At 42.6% G+C, this 22,488-nt stretch overlaps 1 long non-coding RNA gene across 1 annotated transcript in view; it reads left to right on the top strand.

The window, feature by feature from the left end:
• Positions 1–22,488, top strand: part of LOC311446199 — a 57,475-nt gene that overhangs the window by 33,304 nt on the left and 1,683 nt on the right. The window contains exons 2-4 of the long non-coding RNA XR_014698802.1: positions 13,051–13,181; positions 16,647–16,770; positions 18,399–18,566. This is a non-coding gene — a long non-coding RNA (uncharacterized lncRNA). The remainder of the gene's footprint in view (positions 1–13,050; positions 13,182–16,646; positions 16,771–18,398; positions 18,567–22,488) is intronic.

Genomic DNA, 22,488 nt, shown 5'->3' with positions numbered 1-22,488 from the left:
TTGCTTTGTAACAGGGTCATCTATAAATTCTGGGATTTCCTGTTTGCTACATGGCAAGCTTTCTTTTTTTTCAGGTTACAGACTGGAATAATTTTATTACAGCTCATTAGAAGCGTCTATCCAAGCCCGGATTTGCAGCCTTTGCACAGAAATTTCCCAGCTTTTGTGGGTTTTAAGTTGTATCCTTCAGCGCCATCCTCTTGAGCCGTGCTTTAATTTCCTTTGGGCTTTGGAAGTGGTGAGATCATGGTAGTTTTAGGGGGAAAGCATTAGACATATTAATGGGTTCTTTTCATGCTGATGTATGTTTGTTCTGGATACCAGAGAAGCAAAACTTAAATAACACAAACTGGAAAAATAGTAAATTTAACCACAAGGAGCCTGCTCCTGCATTGTGTACATCTTGTGAGTGCATTGGCTACACTGGGAGGTGTCAGTGTTCAGGAAATACAGGTTTTAGGCTACATCTGGCCAGGATGTTAAAAAAAAAAAAAAAGTAAGGTTATGTTTCAGAAAACACCCATTAATGGGTTTTCTTTGTCAAGAATGTGGCTGGGGAACACTGTCAGGGTAGTCCCTTGGGTCCAGACCCTTCTAGCTTTAGCTAGAAGGAAGACCTGTCCCAGAACGCTATCCCATAATAATAAAAGCCTCATGTTGAGAGAATTTACCTGCGGTGGTGCAGATCTAGGTCAGGTCAGAGGTCCGCAGCAGGCAGACTGACAATTTTCCACATGAGTGCCTTGAGTACGCGGACATCTTAGTCTTTCTGTTTCATGGAAAATGGGGGAAACAATCAAAAATACAGCCTAGGAGACCTCTTAGCTCCTCTGGATGATAAATGAGACAGGAAGAGGAAAGAAATTGCAACATTTGGGGAGAGAAGCAAAATGTTTTCTGCCTGGCTCTAACATGAGCTACGCGCTGCCATCTGCTAGCACTGGTGGGACAGGGCAGTCAGAGCGCTACCAACGTCTTTGTCCAAAGCGGTTGCGTATGGCTGACCCTATAGTGCACAGGACTTTGGGCAACAGGAGACCCTCCTGCTGGCCTGGGGAGCATTTACAGGTTGCATTTATAATGAGAGAAGGATACTATTTTTTGTAACCCAGGAGCGAATCTTCCCTTATCTCAGCTTGAATTTTTATCAGCGATACAAGGTTGCAGAAGCTCGGAATGCACGATCTAAATACGTCTGTTGTTGAACATGCTGGGAGCGTTTTGTCTTTATGCTGAGTTTAGCAAATGAGATTCTAGTCCTTGACTGGCATTATTAGGGACTATTGTAACAATAATGAAAAGAAGATGATTAAAATCTGCCTACTAGTGGCAGGGAATGGTGTTACTGTGCACTGATAGAAGTGAGCTGGTGTGCCAAGTGTCACACATTCTCCACTGTATTTAAAATGTCCCTCGCTGTTGTAAGGTAAAATGGAATTTTGGGAAGAGCTAAAGTGTGTAATTGCTGTTTTTATTTTAACTGATGAAATAGCTAGCTTCTTTTCACATGGAGATGATGCTTTCCATGGAAATTTTGTCTGTGTTAACTTTGGTAAAAGCTTCAGACTATTTTTGGCAGCAATTAAAAGCATTCAAGAGATGCCTGTCACTTCAGCTCACATATTTCCAGAGGGTACTTTATTTGTGTTTTATGAAAGAAAGAGAAAACACAGCAATATGGCTTCTGCTTAACTTTAACTATCTCGCATCTTGAGGCAGCAAGTGACAAGCAATTTTTCTTCATTGGAAGCTGCTCTGGATAGCACAGTGTGGAGCTGCTGATAGGATTTTCACAAGAAAAATAGTAACACCTAGCATTCACTAGCACCTGCTGTCCAGCAGCCTTAAAGTGCTTGGGTGAAATATATATTTAGGATTGATGATTATGAAAATTGTAAAAATTTATTGAACTAGGTTTGCAAATTAGAAAGTTAATTGTGTCTTTAGTACTCAAAATTACTGCTAATTCAGAAAATTAGCATTTTTGAAGGCTTGACTTGAAGGAACCGAGTCCTGATGTTCAGGGCATATCAGTCCCTGCTTACTTCAGGAAGACTTAATGGCTAAGCAAGAGGAGAGTTGGAGCCTCAGTTCGCCAAAACTAAGAGTGAGGTGAGAGACACTGCTGCTGAAAATTGGCACCTAGTAATTGCTCAGAGGGGCGGCAGGTTCGCGTAGTAGTTAAGCTGAGAATAAAACTTGGATCTATTTTATCTGCAGGATCCTCTTCTCATTCAAGTATTTGTAAAGCTTGTTGAATACATCTCTGTGCGGATTGTGTGGGCGGAAGTATGAAATGTATGTGTGGTATCTCTGTGATAAAATTTAGCTCCATGTGTGGGTATAACCTAAAAAAACAGTAGATATGGGGTACAACTACACTGAGCTCATCTGATGAATGATATACGCAGCTTCTAAAAGTGGTTGTACTGCAACAATCAATGCCTTGAGCTTCCACCAAAACTCTTCCTACCTCTGCATGACGAATGTTAAAATCTGTAAGCCAGCTATGTGACAGCACTCACTAATTAATACGGCGTTGAGCCATCTGAAACCACAAGAGCAATGGCTCCTGTCCAGGCGCACTGCAGAGCTGCTCGTGAGCAATCGATGCTGACTGCGGGCACTGCCCCACCACGCTGGTACATACATGGACCTCTTCTGGCCCTGCAATTCTTGCCTGAGTTCAAAGTCACTACATGTAATGCATGGCCAGCATCTGCTACTAGACACCTCTGCATTGCTTCCTACTGTGTACTAGCACAGGAAACGGGGGAGAAATGCAGTGTGACTTTAGGAGGGCCTCACCAACACCACATGAGGTATCAGTGGTCAAAATGGTCGGCACCGGGGCTCTCCTGCATGAGGGTGCAGTTGTGTGGGCTGTGGATGGCAACAGGGAGGTGTCTGAGGCTGAGAAGGGGAACGAGGCTGGAGATGGTATGTTGACTGAACAGCTTATTATTTCTGTACAGTTTGGGGCTTGGTTTGGGCTACGCAACCTGGGCAGCTTATCTGAAAGCCCTTTAAGTCTGTCTTGTGGAGGATGGAGCTGGATGCTGTGGTTATGTCTGTACCATTCCTGGAGCCTTGGGGTTTGTGCTCGTGGTGCTGGCACTGTGGTTAGGGTGGGGGCAGTATGTCATTAAAATTCTTCCTTGCTACATTGCCTGGCCTTGTCTTACCCAGTGTTGAGCCGTGGCAGGGTGCATGCCTCCCGCAGGAGGCTGCTGTTAATAATGCATCAGGTGTACTGCAACAACTCCAAAGTCCTGTGCCCAGACCAGACCCGTGTTTCCCAGACACTACAAACAGGGATAAAAACAAGGTTCACAGCTTCAGCTCCTCCTGGTTCTCTGGAATCACATTACTGCTGGTCAAGACTATGGGAAGGGAAATATCCCAAGAGGAAATGGTTCATCTCCGAGCAGGGGAATTCTAAACCCTGGCGTCCAGCTGTAACTGTATTTAAAAGAATAAGGTCCCCTGCATGGCAAGGCCGTGTGCCAGGGTTTTTTTTAATGAAATATGTAAGTGTAATTTATGCAGTATTTCGGTTAATCATGCTTGCTACTTAAGATATCCATTAAAGCCCATCACATTAATTTAATTGAAAAATTCTGTGGGAATTGTATTAGATTTTTTCCCCCATTAAATTAATATTACAGCCTTCAAATAGAATTTCTGGGCACCCGTTGTTGTTCATGGAACTACTGTGTGAATTAATACCTGCTTGCTGCCTCTTTTGAATGTCCACTATAACTTTTCTTCTTCTCTTGCCCCCGTCTACTCCCTCTTTCCCAGCCTACATTTAATTATCCTCTTCATTTTGATTTCTGGAGCCTTAATGCCACAGGATCCTCTTTGCTTATTTGCCACTTTGGTCCTCTCCAAATTAATCTGCTGCAGTGATAAGGGATGGGGACTGCTAGGTGTAATTCCCTGGGCAGCAGCTGTAGGGGGAGGGAAAGGGCAGCTCACTTCTCTCAGCGGCTGGGGAGAGGTGAAATGAGATTAAGGTTGTTCAGGACTTACCTTTAATTGGCCCATTTGGAGGCAAAATGAGCGCTGTGCCCAGGGCTTGAAGAGCATCTCAGCAGATCCATGGCAGGGATGCTGAGAAGCCTGGTGGGTTTAGCCCATCTACAGCACATGCTGTGTAGAACAAAACCATGGGGTTTTAAAGGACAGAGAGGCATTGCTCCTTCCTCCTCTTCACCCAGCCAACGGGTGAGGGTGCTGTGTGTTTCCCTACGTATTGCTACTCTTTTTGGAACCTAGGGGACCTTGATAAATGAGGTCATACAGCAGATGCCTCGGTGCTGGTCACATTCAGGATCAACAAACCACTGCAGTTCTGGCTACCTAAAGAAGCCAATTCATTTTTTATTTTGTTTTTTGCTTGTGAACACTCAGCTTCCCCCATTTCCCACGGCTGTGTTGTGATTCCGCCTTCTCCCAAACTTCAGCTCTTGTTGGAGCAGTTTCTGTGCAGGGTGATACTGAGCTGGCCAACAGCAGTGGAGCCGGAGCCCTTTAAGAAATGAGGGCATTATCCAAGTAGCTGCTGAATCTGAGAGTCGTGACTCGTATGTGCTGGAGCGCCGAGGGAACAGCTTGTGCTCACATTCAGAGGAACAGGTGCCACCGCACAACTGGGGACGGCGCGGACACAGGCGCAAGGAAACAGCAGCTTGGCCAGCCCGGGTTTGATATTGTTCCATAACCTGATACAGGCAATGGGCTGCAATGTGGGGTTCCACTTATTAGCTGTACACCTGCCTGTCACCCTCCCCCATCCTTTCCTAATTAAACAGTGAGCTCAGATTTCCCAGTCTGGATCAACAAAATCAGGAGGGGAGATGGCTCTGGCTCCTGCCCTATCACCCAGACAGAGCCTAAAAAGAACAGGACAGTGATCAGCACGGGTCTTGGCCCCAAACAGGAGAGGTGCACGAAGCAGGATTGCATCTAACTGAAGAGCTTCAGGAGCCTGTTATTGAGTTTGAGGGTCACTGTGTTTTGCTTTTCGTTTTCTCTAAAAAAGACCAAGTTCTCGCCTTCATGGTTATTTTTGCATAACAGCTGTGTTTCCGGTGAGCAGCTGGGGGAGCTGCCTGACTCAGCAAAACTCCGGTCTTAACTGTCAAAAAGTGCACTCAAGCAAGACTAGGAATGCTGCGGGCGAAGTAGTGGGGTCCTCTCTGCTACCTCCTGCAACCCGTGAAGAGCGAGGCGTTCACTCGCACAGATGGAGGTGCTCCGACTCGAGCGACATGAATCATTTGCTCTGGGGAGCGCGCCCGCAAAGAAGGAACAAGTACCTGGTCTTTATTTCAGAAATACGTTGCATGCAGCAGTTGGCAATGTCTGTAGAAGTGCTCGATGGTGTAGAAAGAGAGGAGCTGACACGAGGCTGGGGTGCTGCAGGGAACTGAAAGCTTCTGTCAGTAGGAGCAGAGAGCATTCGGTGCTTGCCAGGTAGCGCTGCAGAACGATCCGAGCCCTTTTTGCACCTCGGCCCTGTGACAACACACAACGTCCCGGACGCGTCCTGAGTCACACTTTCCAGACAGGTTCAGCATATCCCGTGCATGGGGTAGCATCTGAGCTCTCCACATGTGTTACTGATTTGCGCAGTGTTTACACGCCGCGGTTGGGGGATTTTGAGCGGGTGGATAAGAACCGGAGAGAGAGGAGGCTAGGAAGACACTTTTGCCTAGTGGTTTGAGTAATGGAATAAGAATAGGAAGATTGTATTACCAGCTGTGCTTTTGACCTTGGACAAGTAAACTCTCTCTGCCTCTTGGTTTTCTGCCCTTTGTCTGCATCGCCTGCTTAGACTATAATTCTTTGATAGAAAGGTGGTCCCTCTGCATGTGATTGTGTAGTGCCTAACAGTCAAAAACTGAGTTGGTGGAGAACCTTTCAGTGCTCCTACACTATGAATAAGTAACAAAAATAATGTAGAAATGGATCTGTTTTGTAAAACAGCGGGACTTGCATGAACAGCAAAATACCAGTTAGAGCGAGGAGGAATGAGACGTCTGGTGTAACTTGAGTCCACCGTAATAAGCAAACTCAAATTCCAGTTGCAGCAAGTTTGTTGGGGGCAGCAGTAAAAGGAACTTTCCTTGTAAGTGTGAGAATTTGGCTGTTTCACAAGGTAGCAGTTGAGGAGGAAAAAAGCTTCTTTAATGGATTAGATTTTCTGGCCGCACCTCAGTTTGGAAGTGAGTCTTCTGGCAGCTCCCAAGTTGATGAAGAAGAGTGAGAAAACTTCTCCCCTAGGAGCACAGAAACCTTCCCTGACTCATGTATCTGTGTGTGCCTCTAGCCTGTCGTGGAGGCAAGGTGTACTTCACGTTCTGGGTAGAATTGACCGAATTATGAGCCTGGCACAGAAGGCATCAGGGTTGGCTGTCTACGCCAGCAGCCTGGGCTGCGAACAGTCCTGCAGTTGTTCAGGGCAGTCATTCTGCAGCTAGCACCAGGCTCAGGAAGCACTGTGTCCTCACTCAGAGTATCCCAGAGCACGCCTTGTTTTACAGGTCCCTCTTGAGATCTTACTTCACTAAGCACCTGCAGACAGCTGGCACTATTTTGATCCTCACAGCCTGACTAATATACCGAGCCAAGTGGTAATGATGCCGCAGCACTCCTTCCTCCTTCAGCTCAGCTTCACATTCCACAGGTAACGACAGAGGTGGCCTTCCTGATCCCAAATGCTCTCCCATATGCAATTAGGATTTTATAGCAATAAGAACTAGCATTTGTTTACGTTTCTTCCTATTAGTAACTATTGCATCTTTCTGAAGACAGGAGTAGGAAAAAAAGAAAAAGAAAAGGAAAAAGAAAAAGAAAAAAAGAGAAGAGGCTGAGGGCTCAATATGATTCACTTCAGCCGGCTTCAGAATGACATTTCCCTCTGTGGGTAGCAGTGACTCCTTACACACTTGATTGCTCCATTTCCTCCCTAACCCCCTCAGCAGACTTTGTTTTATGCCAACTCATACAGAACTCTCAGGAGCACAGGAAGCCTTTTGCTATGTAAAAAGGACTCGAGCCCTTTCACATGCTCTTGCCTCGTTTGTGAAATTAGATGCACATGTAGCCGAAATGCTAAGCGTGCTGGTCCTCTAGCAACAGGTTAGGTAAAAACAAAACCACCGTGGTCAACAGATCTGTGTACACATGTGGGTGTATGTATATGCAGAGAGAGAGTGCTTTGTTATGGTTTGAGTTGACTCAGTGGGATTTGCAACCAATATTACTTTTCACAGGGCTGCCGAGACAGAGATTTAACGTATGAATAACTAACCAACATGATCTGCTGCACACAGACTTGCTGAACCCAGTACCACGGATATCACACATGGTCTCAATAGGAACAAAGGTCTCAGAGGTTCTTCTAAATTTATCTGCTCCGGTCTTCTGCTGTCGCACACAACTACATCTCATACATCTGTTCACTCAGGGAACATACGTAGCTGTCATCCCAAGCTGTGTACTTTCTTCTGCCTGTATTTTGTAAGGAAGAAAAAAGGGCATGTTTTCTGACGTATGTGCACACAGAACTGAGGAAACACCAGTAGATGGTTCATAAGATCATTAAAGGTGTCATTAGTACATCACCATTTCACTGTCTGGGAAGACTCGCCACTCATTCTCCACCTTGGTAAGACAACTGTTCTGAACAGCAGGACACCCCTCCTTAGGGTTAGTTCTGCTTATTGAAGTAGAAACTCATTATTTAATCTATTTTTTTTTTGAGAGGTGTATGGATGTCATGTGTTTTTCTGCAGACAGTGCTAATATTTTTGTGCTCACAGATTAAAATTCATATACTTATTTTTGAAAAAAAATATATACTGCTACTGATTAAGCAAAGACATCAATACGCTGTTTTAGGAAGGAGAAAATGCAAGGGAAGAAAAGTGACTTGGACAGACAAGAACTTCTTTGTTCTCACTCTCATAGATCTAAACCTTCACTGGAGGCTTCTTGTATGAGAATCAGAGGTTTTATTGTAGTGTGTGAACATTGCTTTATCTATTGGGCTGAATTCTTGAGTTTTGCAGTTAAATGTGGATATCAAAGGAATCTGAAGTAAGAGAATAGAACTTCTCTCTGATTATTTTAAGTGGGAAAAGATGTAGATCAGGAGTATCCTATGTTATCTTTCCTATCTACCAGTCCTCTTCTCCATCACTCAAAGGTCAGAGTTTACTCTATTGAATCTTCCGATGTGGTGCACTGAGGCTGTCTCATTTATAACAAGCACTGGCTCGTGGTATTGCATTCAAACAGATTGTATTGTATTTGTCTGCTATAAAATATTAATTAGATGGAAATATTAAAATAAGTGGGGAAAATACATTTAAATCTCATGGAGAGAGGTCATCACTTCCAAACACTGGAATCCAACCAAGATAATGCCTCTCTGTATAAAGTTTTCTGTTCAGGCTTTGAGATTAGTTTTCTGTTCAGGCTTTGACACTGGCTATTGTTGCAAAAACCCATGTTAAAGCTTCTGATTGTGTTTGAGAATGTCCAAAATCATACAATTTCAATTAGTTTTTGCATTTCTCTCAAATGCAATGGGCAGATCTTTCTTTTTGGACAATGTTTCGTGTACTGAATGTATTTTGTTATCTGCATTTTGGTTCTAATTCCAAATGCCTCGATGTTCTCGTTTGAAATTGAGGATGTTTTCCATGTTTACCAGCTGTGTTTTCAAGTTCACGCAACCAATGAACCTGAAAGCACTAAAAGGCAAATATGTCTGTCAATATCTGACTCAGTAGGAACGTTCAAACTTAAGAAGCTTAATGTGCTCAGAAAGAAAAGAGGGAGCAAAAGCCCTCAGATATTTTCCTCTCTTTGTCATTCACAGTAGGCCAAATTCTGCATCCATGCATACGTTGTGTGTGTATAACTGATAAAACCTTGGTGAATAAGAGATTGCACTTCATGTAAATAAATGAAAATAGAATGCAGAATATGGATGAGAAGTGCAGAAACAAACAGTTTACCATTCACAAAGCCAGCACGCACACAAATATCTAAATCCCATGAAACATCTCTTTTATGGGCATCCAGCTTGGCTTCATGGATGCTCTAAGAACCTGCATGGTTGTACATGTACGGTTGTAATCAGAGTATACCCAAGCCTGAAATTTTCTATCAAAATGTGTGCCTGTAGAGCTACATGCATGCACAGCTCAACAGAATTTGTGTTTGGCTCTTGAGTGTTTTGTGCACGCTTTGGTGTGCCTGTATCTGAATATTTACAGGCCAGTGTGTGAGCTGTTGCTCCACATCTGCTCTTTAAATGATGTGGATGTGTCCTTCCTTAACTTCCCCCTGTGGCACATAAGCCTTTCAGAGTCCCTGAACTCTGAGCCAGTGGTGAATGCCTTGAAGAGAGAGAATGTAGAAATATTTGAATTGCTTTGAGACCGTCCTGTTCAGTGCTGAGGCATTTGTAACAGGCAAGACTACTCCCGGGGATAGTTCCGGTTCCTGAGAATTCGTGTGAACGTCTTTCAAATCAGCAGGTATCCATCCTTCTGCAAGTGCCCCACAGTGACGACTGGGATGCTCGATGAGGCCTGCTCCCCTAGTGCCCCGTTCCTGTTTTGCACCTGAGCTCTGTAGTCGGTGGCAGTAAGACAGTTGTTGCACTTCCTTGAATATTTTGTGCTGGCACAATCTGGCATGGAGTCACACTGGTCAGAAATTAGTTCTAAGAAGAAAGGTGTAACTTTACTGAGAAGGAAACGGAGGGAAAGGAAAAAAAAAGGAAAAGAAAAGCAAGCCATTAATTATACAAAATTTTTGGAAGTGCACTTTATATCAATACAAGTATAAATATGTAATAATACCATAGAACAGAAGAATTTTCTAAGAAGTCAAAAAGCAGAAAAACAAATGAGTGCACAGCGTGAAATTGAAGTGCACCATTTAGATGTTGAATACTCAAACATAATTTTAACCAAGTGAAGTAACTAATCCGGCAGATTAACCGCTGTATGGAGAAGTACAACCACATGCATGACTGAGACTGATGTTGAGAAGGTGGGTATAACAATTTTACTCCCCATCTTCCACCCGAGCCTCCTGGGAATGACTTTGTGGGTGCTTTATTGCTCAGGCTCTTTAGATACAAAATCCAAACCAGGCTGTGTCCAGCAGAAAGGTGGAGGGAAGCAGCTGACTTCTGTGCCAGAGAACGGCAAGCCTAAGGCAGCAAGATGAATTAATGGGACAATTCTTATGTCCTTCTCTCCAATTAAGAGGGAGACGTTAGAAACTTGGCTTCTAGACAAGAAAGGTACCTTCCTTTCCCTGCCTTTCTCACCTGCTAAGGGAGAGGAAATTTCCTTTGTATATTATGCATGGTTGCATGTATATGTGTCCCTATTGATAGATGGGCATATTGTTGAAGCATCCCATGCCTAGAATTTCTAAAACCTACATTTACAGAAATTTGTGTGTTTTTAAATTTGCTCATTAACACAGTTCACACGTGATATAAATATCTTCCCTCCTTTTCCTGAAGTTGTGGCTCCCTCAGATCAAAACCTTCCCAGGATGGGCTGCTCAGTCCATTCTCTACATCCTTTTCCCTGCAGGATCTCCCACCTTCTTCCTAATTAGGTGGAAGAATGAACCCTACCACTCAAATCAGTCAGTGAAATCCACGTAACCCTTTCCCAGCAGGTTCAGCACAGACTCCTGTGTTGCGCTTTAGCTTAACGCTTACAAGCTCTTTTTGGTTTTCCCCTTTGTCTCATTTATCTGCAATTCTTTGCTCCTTATTAAATCGCTAGCTGTCCTGGGATTATTTAGCTGCATGAGCAGCTTTTCCCCCTGCCAGAGCCCTGCCTGTCAATGCAGGAGCCCTTTCATACAAGGCAGTCATCCATAAAAGAAAAGAAGGTGGAGGGGGTACAAGGATTCACACCAGTGGAAACAAAGGCAGGTGATGGGCGCCGGAGCTGTGTGCCTGCTCTCTGATCTACCTTGCCTGCTTGCCCTGAGCACGGTGGCTTTAGCAACATCTTTGTCCTCTGAAAGCCTCAGCCTGCAGAACGCAATAAATAATGCCTCAGAGCAATGTGACCTGTGGCAGGCAGTAAGCGATGACATTGTCAGACACACACAACTGTTGAAACAACCAGACTGTAATCATCACGCCGTACCCACAGAAAGACATTTGGCAAATGAGATTCCATTTTCACATTGGTCTGTGCCGAGCATGTAAATTTCCAGCGGGACAACCAGCATTAGGGATGTGTAATTGATTGTCTGAATTATAATAAACAAGCTGTGACAGGTGATCATCCATCATTTTCCTGCTGCATGTTCCAGCAGCACTGTGAGAGGGGGAGAGAGAGAGCTGGAACGCGGACGGGGAAAATGAAAAGTCAGATTCATATGGAAACAGAAAAGAGGGGGGAACAGAAAAAAGGATCGGGGTGGAAGTGAGAGGAGACTGCAACCAGGAGAAAAACAAGACAAATGAGAGAGACTAATTAATTCTTGTGATTTGTTAGGCATTTGATTGAATTAAAAAATCCCTTCTACTATTACTGCCCTTGAGAACTGGAGGATTTGCTGCAGTGGCTGCTATTTGGAGCTAGGAACGCTAAGAAATAAATACAAAGAAGAGGAAAGCAGGAAGGAGGAGCTGTGATTAGAGCAGAACCAATTACAAAAAGTGTGTGTGTGTGTATGTGTGAGAGAACGAGGACTCCCAGCTTTGCCTCCTTGTTCAGGCTTAGGCACTGTGACTGCAAAAACACTCTCAGCTTTTTATGATCATACTAAAGAGAATGCTGTCCCTGATGCCTTAATGTTGTAAAAGCCTGTGGTTTTACAGTGATGCCGTCTCAAAGTGACCTGAAGGATGGCTCTTCCCTAAAGCAGGGTGTGGAGGTGCGAGCGGTTCAGCTGTTTGTGTCCTGGGCCAGCCCTGTGAGCAGGGAGCTTACTGGTCTCGGAGAGGAGTGCGAAGACGTGTTGAAAAAAATGAGGAAATAGTTCCTCTGAATAGATCGGGCGATAGATTGGGCTGGTATTTTCCTGAAGCATTCCTCATGCAAATTAGAGTGTGAGGCTTTCCAGTGCTCTACTCTGAAGATGACAGCACCTATGGCAATAATTTGCCACTTCAATATCCCTGGTTTCCTTGGTTATACTTGTTGTCTGTACAGAATGAATGATCGGACATCATTTTATAAATTTATGAAATATTGCATGTCCGAGGCTTGCTCATGGACAGTTTTTTGCCATTATTTGACAATCACCCAAACCGCAATTGTCATGGTATTGTTTGCGTTGGCTGGTTGATCAAATGTGCAGGCATTTCCTGTACAGCCCTTTGCCAATAAACATCTGAAATTTACTCTGTACAAACACAACAGTGACCAGAATTTGTGGGATAAATGTTTATGCAAAAAGGGTGTGAACAGAGCTGGTGCAAATTCACCTACTTGTGTAGAAGACTGAAAACAACTACGGGGAAAATTCTTCACATGATTGTTATGAAATTTATGAGAAAATGATATTAAATTCTTTAAATCAATATTAACATGATATCAAATAGCTGTAGTGACAGGCTCTGTAGCATGGCTTGAGCTTTAAGGTTAAGCTTCTTTCCCGAAGGTAAAAATAATTGCATCTTTCTGTGCAATGGCTGACTTGGGTGACAGATCTCTGACTGCAACTTCCCTGCCCAGTTGTCAGGTTTGGTCCTGGCTGGCATACTGGAGACCTGTGAAGCAGCGGCCTTTTGCTCCTTGAATTCTTTAACAGGAATTTGGTTTCGGCATCCGACTTCACTGCGCGAACAGAGGTGGTGGAGGGAAGGCACACTGTAAACCACCACTTTCTGTAACCAGTTTCTAAAACCTTTGGTACGAAGCAGAAATGAGGGTGGGGATGGAAAAGCTTTGGAGTGAAGCAGGTTGCACTCTGGGCAGAGACTTTTGGGATCCAAGGCAGACTATTTACCTTCTCTCTGTTTTCTTTTCTGCTCGTTAGTTTGTGATTCAAGACGAACGTGGGAAGGGGTGCAGCTGGAGACAGAATCTCAAAGGAGGGTATCTCTAACAAGGCAATGGGAGACGGTTTGGACTGGGAAGCTGCAGTGCTGTGCTGCCTGGTGTTCGACTGTAAGTAACTGCTGCTGGCACGGCAGGGGTTTATTTTGGCCCAGACCTGCCCTGGGAACAGCAGAGAAGCTAACGCTCTTGGAATTCTCTCTCTTTACGATTCACTCAGCGACTTGGCTTCAAAAGAGAATTAAAAAAAAAAAAAGGAGGAAACGTATCCAAATATTGAAGCCAAGGTTTGTATGTGAAACTGTGAGGAGGAGATTAAAGACCCAACAACCCTGATCTCCCTGAGTAGAAAATTTAAAGGGGGCTGGAAGGGAGGGCTTGCGTACAGAAGGAAGGAGATGAACATTTGGGGGCAGTGGCTTCTATTCTGAAGAGCTTGCTCAGCCCTGTGTGAAATACGCTTGTGATCTCTGGAAAGGGAGTAGCCTCCTCCCCAAGCAAGCACACAAAATGTGCAGTATTTGTGCAGGGAGAAGAAAGCACTGGGAGGCTGTAGGGAAGGAAGCAGCAAAACCTTTTTTAGGTTGTGTGTTTCTGACCATTCTGATTTTTGTTGTTTCCATTAGCGCTGCTGCTGTTGCCCCCAGGCTGCCCTCTTGCTTCCTTTTCGGCAGGCTGTGGTGTCCTTGGTCCGAGTGCTCCTCTCCCATGTAGGAGGTGAACCACAATGTACTGAGACCGCAGTGGATTGAGCAATGGCATGAACAAAGCAAACTGTGCGATGAATGTCCCCAGATGTGTAATGGTTAAAACTGGTTCGGGTTAAAATATCAGCTTCAGGAGTTTTGTGGGTTTTTTTTAATTACTACAAAGTTGTTTAGTCAGTTCACATGGGACACGATTTAGCCCATGTGAAAGCAATGTGAAAATATCATTTTAAGTATGGGCATTATTTGTTATTTTGTGTATTTTTAGCATAGAGGATGAATTATGTATCCTAAATACCTGTTTCAGCACATAACCAACTAATTCACAAACCAGTGCCAAATGCTGGAACCTGCAGGTTATGTGCAAGCCGTGCTGGATAGATTTTGTTACTGCTGAGATGGTTTGTGAAAGGGCAATGTAATAACTTCCATTGAGGAAAATTATTGTAAATGATATTGTGTATAATACCAGGCTTTCATGAAAAAATGGTCTTTTTTTTCTCCTTTTTTCTTTCCTTTGTCCCGAGCCAGATCATCTGTTAAGCTGGCCATGACAATATTTTTCTCCTCATTTTTGTGTATAAACAGGACTGAACACAGGGTAGAAATTCTCTGCAGCCTTAAGATATCCAATTTTTCACTTGACCTTTATAAAAAGTCAATTTGTGCTTTGTTTCTTTAACATGAAATCTAAAATGCCCTCCAGTCACTTCCTCGCAGTATTCATTTTTGACCATAAGGAAAGCAATTCTGCATTTGCTCTTTTCAGGAACTGCTAATGCTCAGGAGACAGGGGATTCATTTCTGCTTTTTGTTTATACTGGAGAGTTCAGGTTGCAAAGATCTGGTGTCACCACCGTAATGTCACTCACTCTGCAGTTAACTGTGTGTTGCAAAATGTCAATGCGAGCTCAATTGGAGAGAAAGAATGGATAACTGTAGATTGAACAGGGACTGAAACCCCAGAGTTCTGATTTTGCATCTGTTGCCGACAAAAACAAGTTAGGCGTGCTACTTAGGTGAAAAATGACATCTGCATTCAGGTAACTCACACCTTGGGGATCCCCCACCACAACATGGTGAGTCTGCATTTTTGGAAAAGGAAAACACCTACATTTCCAGACAGTGGCTCACAGGACCTACTGCAGGTCTGCAGAGCTACCTTGCTTCATAGGACAAGTTTTCTGGGTTAGAGGAAAGTGAGCACAGTGCCCTCTGAATCAATTTGCCTGTGTTTCACTAAAAATCACAAGTTTCTTTTTCGTAGCCTTTTAGGTATTCTGGCTTTAGAGTTTCAGTAGGAGATTTAAGCCTGGTGATTTTTTGTGCCATTAAAAACTTGTAAATGTAAATCTCATTACATTCTTTAGCAATCCATTGTTGACTCCCATTCATGTGTCATGAAAACCCCTTATAAAAGAGTGCTGCCTGACTGTGCCTCACCAGGTAAGTGCTCCTGCACCGTGCGAGCTCTCCAGCTAGGACCTAGGCCGGAAGGCTCATGTCCCTTGACCTTGTTCCTCGCACCACACCCAGAGTGCATATTTTTGGACACAAGTATGCATGCCTTATCATGCCAGCTGTTGCTCAAGCATTCACATGAAACTCAGAGTTTCCAAAGAAGACGCTACAGTCTATAAAAGCTGATGAAGAATTGCGGATTGGTGACAATATCACCCACCCAGCCAATTGCTGCCTTAAATTTAGATACAATTACATCAGTAGTGTGTGGAACTGGGTTGAAAACAACATCAAGGTGCAGTTGATCATAGCAGCGGTGTGTCTTTTCTGGTTGAACCAGTGTTTGTAGTTGTCATGTGTCTTGGATGCCTTAGAAAAGCTAAAAGGTCAGCAGTACTACGTGAATTGGACACTACCACGTACAGGCTTTTTTCACATAACAATGATTTAATCACAGACTATGTTTTGAGAAAGTCAACTATTGTATAATATCTCCTAATTGTCTAGTGTTCTAAAAACAAGATTAAGACAGGAAAATTTTCCATAAAGAATTAATTAAGTATCTCTTCTTTCCAAACTTTCTGATCTGTGATAATCAAAATTTTGCATGCAAGGTATTTTAAGTATTTTGTGACCATATGAGTCACTTAAATGAAGACATCAAAACACTTAGTGAACATGGGTGTGTTAAGTCTTCCAAGACGCAGTGGAAGAAAGTGAGTGTTCTCGTGCTCTGCAATTTAGTTGGAAAGAGAAAAAAATCTAGGCCTCTGAGTTCTGTGAGTCCTTTAACCACAAGATCTTCCTTTCACATCTGCGACTCAAAAAAATAAGTGATTTTTCTTCATTGTAATGAGATGTAGTAATTAGAATATGGAAACAATCTGTGGCCTCTGAAACTGTACAGATGTCACTACTGCATTTTATAGTCACTTGGGGCTTTGTGGTTAACTGGAGATAGAATTTGAACTGTCCTGTTCCAAAAGCAAAGGCTCTTACCATTTAGGCTAAAAAAAGAATTTGCAGAGGCTCTTTGCTATAAAGGGCTTATGATATTTACATATGATATGATTCTGACCACTTGAAACAATAGTATGTCATTTATGTGCACAGCTGAAGGATACGGTATTAAGAGTTCCTGGACAATTTTTTGTAGTTCTTGATGTCTGATTTATTAATCAGTGAATTCATTTAATGCAGCTTTATGTGGCGAGTGATATGGCTTTATGTTGTGTAATATATTTCCCTTGTACAAAGACTCATTGTCCTGGTTTGCCGGTGAGACCTTATAAATACGTGTGTGTGTTGCTCAAGCAACTTCTTTTTTTTTCTTTTTCTTTTTCTTTCTTGTTTGGTTCCTGTTTTTAGCCATCTGCTTGACATTACTGTTTGCCTTTTGTGCCTACAGAACTTCCCAAGCCGTGCTGTGCTCTCCAACAAACTGTGCTATCCAACCCTTCTCTTCAGCAGCCTCCTCATTCCGAGGTGACTCATCCACATTGCCAGGGAATAGTGCACAGAGGTACCAAAATGTATGTTTATTTACATACTTCAAGTGTACCATTGTGTTTAATCATAAGGATGTTACCTAAAAATCCATCAGATGTAGAAACTGGTATTGTAGATTTCATTAGAACTTGGTTGACTCTGTGGTGGTGTTTGCTGGTGTAGTTCAGGCAGACATTATGCTTCTGAAGGTTTTTAAGAAGGTAACACAGAAAGACTTCCTTTGCTGCCAGCTATAGAGAGAAGAGTGAGTTAACTGTGTTTTTATTAGGCTGGGTGGTGAAGCCAGTCTCTCTTCCTGGCCTTGTCCACACAGAAACTTCCACAGAGCTACCTGCCCCCAGGGGTGTAATTCTTTTGCTCTGGCTCTTCCAGCGTATCTCGCTGTGTGGATGTGTTTGTTCCAGTGTAAAAACACTCACCCAGGGAGCTATACTATTATAGTAGGAAGTCTGTGCCATACATATCCATGAGGATATAAGGTCTTTAACTGTCAAAAGATTTAAGAAAGAAACAGTGATGATGGCCAGTGAAGAGAAATAAGAAAAAAAATCTGTGACTCTAGGGAAACTCAGACTCATTTAGTTGATCTTGCCTAAGCTGAAGAGTACCTACAGTATTACCTCCTCATCTCAGAACAACCACGTATGTGTATCATCTTGGCTATGTCTTTTTTTTTTTCCCCAAAAAATATAATATTTGGATGGTATTTGAGGATTTTATTCTGGATTTTGGGCAGTCCAGCAGCCTGGCCAGAGCAGTGGGTACTGCTTCCAACAAGCTGCAGAGAAGGTTTTCCATGTCCCAGATATATTAAGCTCTGTGTGTATGCGTTACAAAGCACACAAACAGTGTATTTCTACCCAGGATTTCCCAACAGTAAATACAGCTTCCTACCCTGTTTTGAACTCAGATGAACTTTTCTGATGCCCAGAGGCTGAAGCCACAGTTAAAATCAAGTTTTGTTGTTCATAAGTGGAAAAAAGCAGCAGTCCTGTGTTTCTGCAACATGCGAGCAGGAAGTTTTGTTTAGCTAGAACCAGCGGCTAAAAGGAAGTGCTTTGTGATTGCTTTGTTTCTCCTTTCTCAGGAATTACACCTTTCCCCAAACCTGACACCAGTGGGCAGCTGGTTTACAGCACCCATTTCCAGCCCTGGTAGACTAGGGCAACAGATCTTTAACATAAATGAAAGAGTGACTGCTATCCATCTTACACTCTGAACCTGTGTAACTAGAGGAAGATAAAAAAAAAAAAAAAAGAAAGGAAACCACTCTTCTGGCTGCTTTTCACATTCTATATTTGAAGCAGCAGTTGTTTTTCAAGCTGTTTCTAGATTCTGGAATAGGATAAATCCTTGGAGAGGAGAGTTAGCATACAGAGCACAGGTGAGGTGGCAAGGGTTGAATGAAAAATAGGATTTATTGCCCGTTTTTGCAGTTTATCATGCTACCATTTTATGTGCATACTTTGTAAAATATCATTATATTTATTATTATCTGTTGTATATACAAGCGTTACTCATTTATGCAGCTCAACAAAGGCCTGCTATAATTCTTAAAATAGCCAGATGCATTCTTGCTCTGAAGAGTTCACTGTTTCTAGATACGAAATAAGTTTTAATTACTTTTTATATCTCTGTTGTGTCTTCTTAGTAATTTTAGTCTGACTGTTCCTTCTTCTTGGATAAGTTCCAGACAAAAAATCAGAGCAGCTATCAGGAGAAACTAGATATCACTTGTACATAACAGCCTGGAATGTTTCAACTGCTGCCTTATATGGGGATGCTTATGAGGGTCATCTCTCCTTGATGAAACCTTCAGGTGAGAACTAGTAAGGAAAAGGAAAATACCACATTATGCTTTTTCTGCACCTACTTTACTTGTGACAAGAATATTATGAGTAAAATACCCCCGTCAGCAGGTAATGTGTCAGCAAAACCACTTCCATCCGAGCTCATTCTGTGAAGCCCCTGCTTCTTCCAGCTTCAACATGGGAAGGTGTTAGGGAATCAGCATTCTCTCAGTAGAGCCTTCCCTGGGAGAGAAAACCTCATATCGACATCAGTCGTTATAGTCTTTTGAAACAACCTTAGCATCAATGTACTGGAGTTCAAGTGTTGCTCAAACCTCCCTGATTTTAAAGACAGTTCTGTCATTGTAAAATCTTCCCCAAATCTGAAGTACCTTCTGTTAGCAATTGTTTGTAGAAATGTACAACCTTTTGATAGAGTTTTCATATCCACTTGAAGTAAAGAACAGGGATGGCTAACCAGAAAAGAGGAAGGAGTAGATCTTCTGTTCATGGAGGGTAGAAAATTTTGTTGTCTATTATCAAGCTACATAGATAAAATTTTCAAAACACCAGCTTCCTGTTTTTAACAGCTATAATCTTCACAGGGAAAAGACATGAAGAAGAGAACCTCAGTGCACCCTCCTGAAGCTATTTCTTTTCCAAGGAGTCATAAAAGACTGTGGTTATTTGTGTTCTGAGAGAAAATTATTTCTATTCTGCCCGTTCCTTTTCTGTTAAGAGAAGACACGCACCCACTCACATTCTTCTATGTCTGTAGCAACAGTGAGATTCCATAATGTTTATAATATCCCAAGTTTCTTAGCTAAAGAACATTAGGACACAGCTACAAAGCTTCATTATAATCTGGGAGACTCTTCATTAAGAGGCTATTTTATATTAATTGCCTATTGATACTGACAAATATTTTATAAGCAAGTTTCTTTTCCCTCAGAAGTTAAATCATCAGTGCATTTGCAGAGACCACCATTAGAGCTAATGTCTGCGTGGCCAGTACTACAGAGAATACACTGGTGTTGTGTTACTGTAGAGAGAAGTAATTTGAGGGTATTTATGTACAAGAATTGTCGTTATTGATCTGGCAAGGCAAAGATGGATGGCATCGTGGCAGGTTGCAAAGTGCCAAGGAGGTGGCGGTGAGCTGGAGGCTTGCTTTTAATGCAAAGCGGGCGTACAGTCCAAGTGGCATGGGCTGGCAACACATCGGGTAATTGTGGATTGATTTGCCTCTGAATCTGGGAGAATCCTTAGAGGGAAAGTAGTTTCATTTAAAGAAAGCTGTTGGTAATAAGCAGAATTGGGTTTTAATGGGGTTCATACAGATAGAACAGAAATCAAATTAGAGCCTAATTGGCATACAGAAGATGGAAAGAAAGTGGAAAGCACAGCGCAGCAATGGCTGTCTTGAGCTGAGAGGCTCAGCAAGCAGTGCTTATGCAGCCAGTCTCCATTAAGATCCTATCCATAATGCATGAGGTTTAGAAACCCAGGGGACTGTCCAACAAAAAGGGAGGAATCCTCCAAACTACCCTTCAGAAAGTGATGGGTACGCTGTCCCAGAAGGGGCCTGTCTAGAGAGCGCTTTTAGTAAGTAATGGTTCACTTTGGCAGTAGAGGTGATAGAGCACTAATGCACTACAAGCCAAGTGCTGGCTTCCCTTCCCTTCCACTGCACTGCTCTGCTCTTCAAGGATCACTGGGAAGGAACAACACTTTTTTTTTCATCAAAATTACCACTATTTTTATTTTATTTTGAGCAGATTTCAGGAAGTAATCCATGCTTTACATTTTCTCTCAGGTTGGGAATTCCAATGTTCCCCTGGTTACTTAGGTAGGCCCTTAAATCTTTGCCTGTTAACCCTTTATTGTTCTGTTGTGAGTCATAAAAAAAGTGTCTATTTCAATAATTACGAAGTCTAGAAGATTTCAAATTAAGAGTGCAGGATGGAGTAGCTAGCCTGAAAATGTGGATTTGGATTTTTTTTTGACTCTGTAATTTGATCCTTGCAAATTTGTTTTTCCACTGAAGTTATTGGCCAGACCTGCTGTTAAGCACTGCAGTCCTGTTTCTGGTTTCTGATTTGTGGGGCTTAAAGTTTTGCTGAGTTTTCCAGCTATGTTTCTTACCTATATCAGAAAAGTCCATACATTCAATGTCTCTAACATTATTTTCAGCACAAATCCAGTATTGAAAAGGCAGAATAATTAACTGAAATCTCTTCCTCGTTAGAGTTTATTCTGCTAGAATGAAGCTGTGACGTGCAGTGTTTGGAATGATACAATACGTGGAAAATGGAACTGAGAAAGTCTTGCCCAGCTGTCCACATCTTATCTTCTCAGTGGGCTTTACAGTGTATAGCAAAAAAGACTTGAGACTGGTGTCCTGGGTCTTTGCAGGGACCATGCCTTGTTTCATTAAAGAGAAGGAGGAAGGTCCCTAAGTTCATACACATTCAATTTAGTTGCAGAAAACTGCAGAATTCTGGAGAACATAAAGCCTGTGTCCTGGACTCCACAACGTTTCCAACTGCAGCAGGCAACTGAGAGGACACCTGAAAGAGCAGGGGATCAAAATGCAGATTTTAGACGAGGTTATACCTTTGGGTAAAGTCCTGGGTTTATTGTGGTGGTGCATAATTTGTTATGCCCCAGCTCTATCCATCTGCTATAGACAGAGTAGGAGAAGGCTTGAAAAGTTTATCCTTACGCGTCTTTCTTTCTTACTCCTGTCTGTCCAGTTAGATGCAGAGGGAGTTCTTACTCCAAGGTGGAAACAAAGTACAGTTCAATGCGATTAAAATGACCGAAATCTAGAAAGGACTGTTTCTAAACTGCTTAGATTACAAATTTGGCCTGTTCCCATGTTGGCACACGCTTCTGTGTGGATCCTGTGGAGCCAAGGTAAATGCTGAGCACGACTTTCCCAGCATTTATGCCAATACACGGGACTCAGTGTATTGTCTTCAGTGGAACATCACCCGTACAAATGCATTAGGTTGCCAGAATATGCCAGCTAATTCAGGTTGCACTCCATACTTGCATAAAGCAGCAAGTGCGTTTAATTGCACTTCCTTTCAGGCACAATTTTTTCTTTATGCATGCTTGTCAGTGTCATAGACCCTAGGGGTCTGATGAATATGTGACCTTTGGGTCTGTGTTTGGCCCAAAGAAATGATAGGCACTTTCTACCTGTTTACATACCCATAGAGTCCCATTTGGTTCATATGAGAGATAGTTTGATTTTTAATTTTTTTACCTCAAGGAGGCTTCATTTAATATATTAAACAAAAAGCTCTTCAACTCTTGGTAGTTGCAGTTCTAGCTCTCTAATGACTTTCTCAGCTGCGCTGTGCATTTTCGCAGAGATCATGTTACTTCTACTTCACAAGAGCAGAAGGTCACCTTGCAGGAGCAGCCACTGCAGGCAGGGGACACTGGCCTGCCAGGTGACACTAATATTAGAAATGTTACTGACATTTCTAAACCATATCTCACTGCATGCATGTCTTTCTTATAAAGCCACTCAACACAGGCAACAATAACAGGGATCATTCCTGGATGCACGTAGAAGTTCTCTGAAGACGTCTCTCTCAGAGTATCATTGAGAGACCTGTAGTCAAATAATGTTTGTTTTCTTCCAGCCCAAAATATTTTCTAGACTTTCTCAGAAGAAGCTCAGAAATCCTGAGCAAAGCTGACTTCTGATAGTATCACCTATAGAACTGAAAAACATTTTTAATATTAACGGTCTCCGTAGAATTATTTTTCATTTGCTGACTCTTTGTAATCTTTCAGTAATGCTTCATGCCATTCTTCAAAATGTGTATGTGTCAGGCTTGGATTTCGCTTTGCTCTGAACAGAATGCATTAGGTCTATTTGTCATTATCATAACCTTTGTCTCTAGGCATCTCTTTATGGCACTCAGCTTTCGT

The sequence above is a fragment of the Aythya ferina genome, assembly GCF_964211825.1.
Source record: "Aythya ferina genome assembly, chromosome: 17".
Classification (NCBI taxonomy): Eukaryota; Metazoa; Chordata; class Aves; order Anseriformes; family Anatidae; genus Aythya; species Aythya ferina.
Note: the sequence above shows the minus strand (reverse complement) of the source record. Positions and strands in the feature narration are given on the sequence as shown.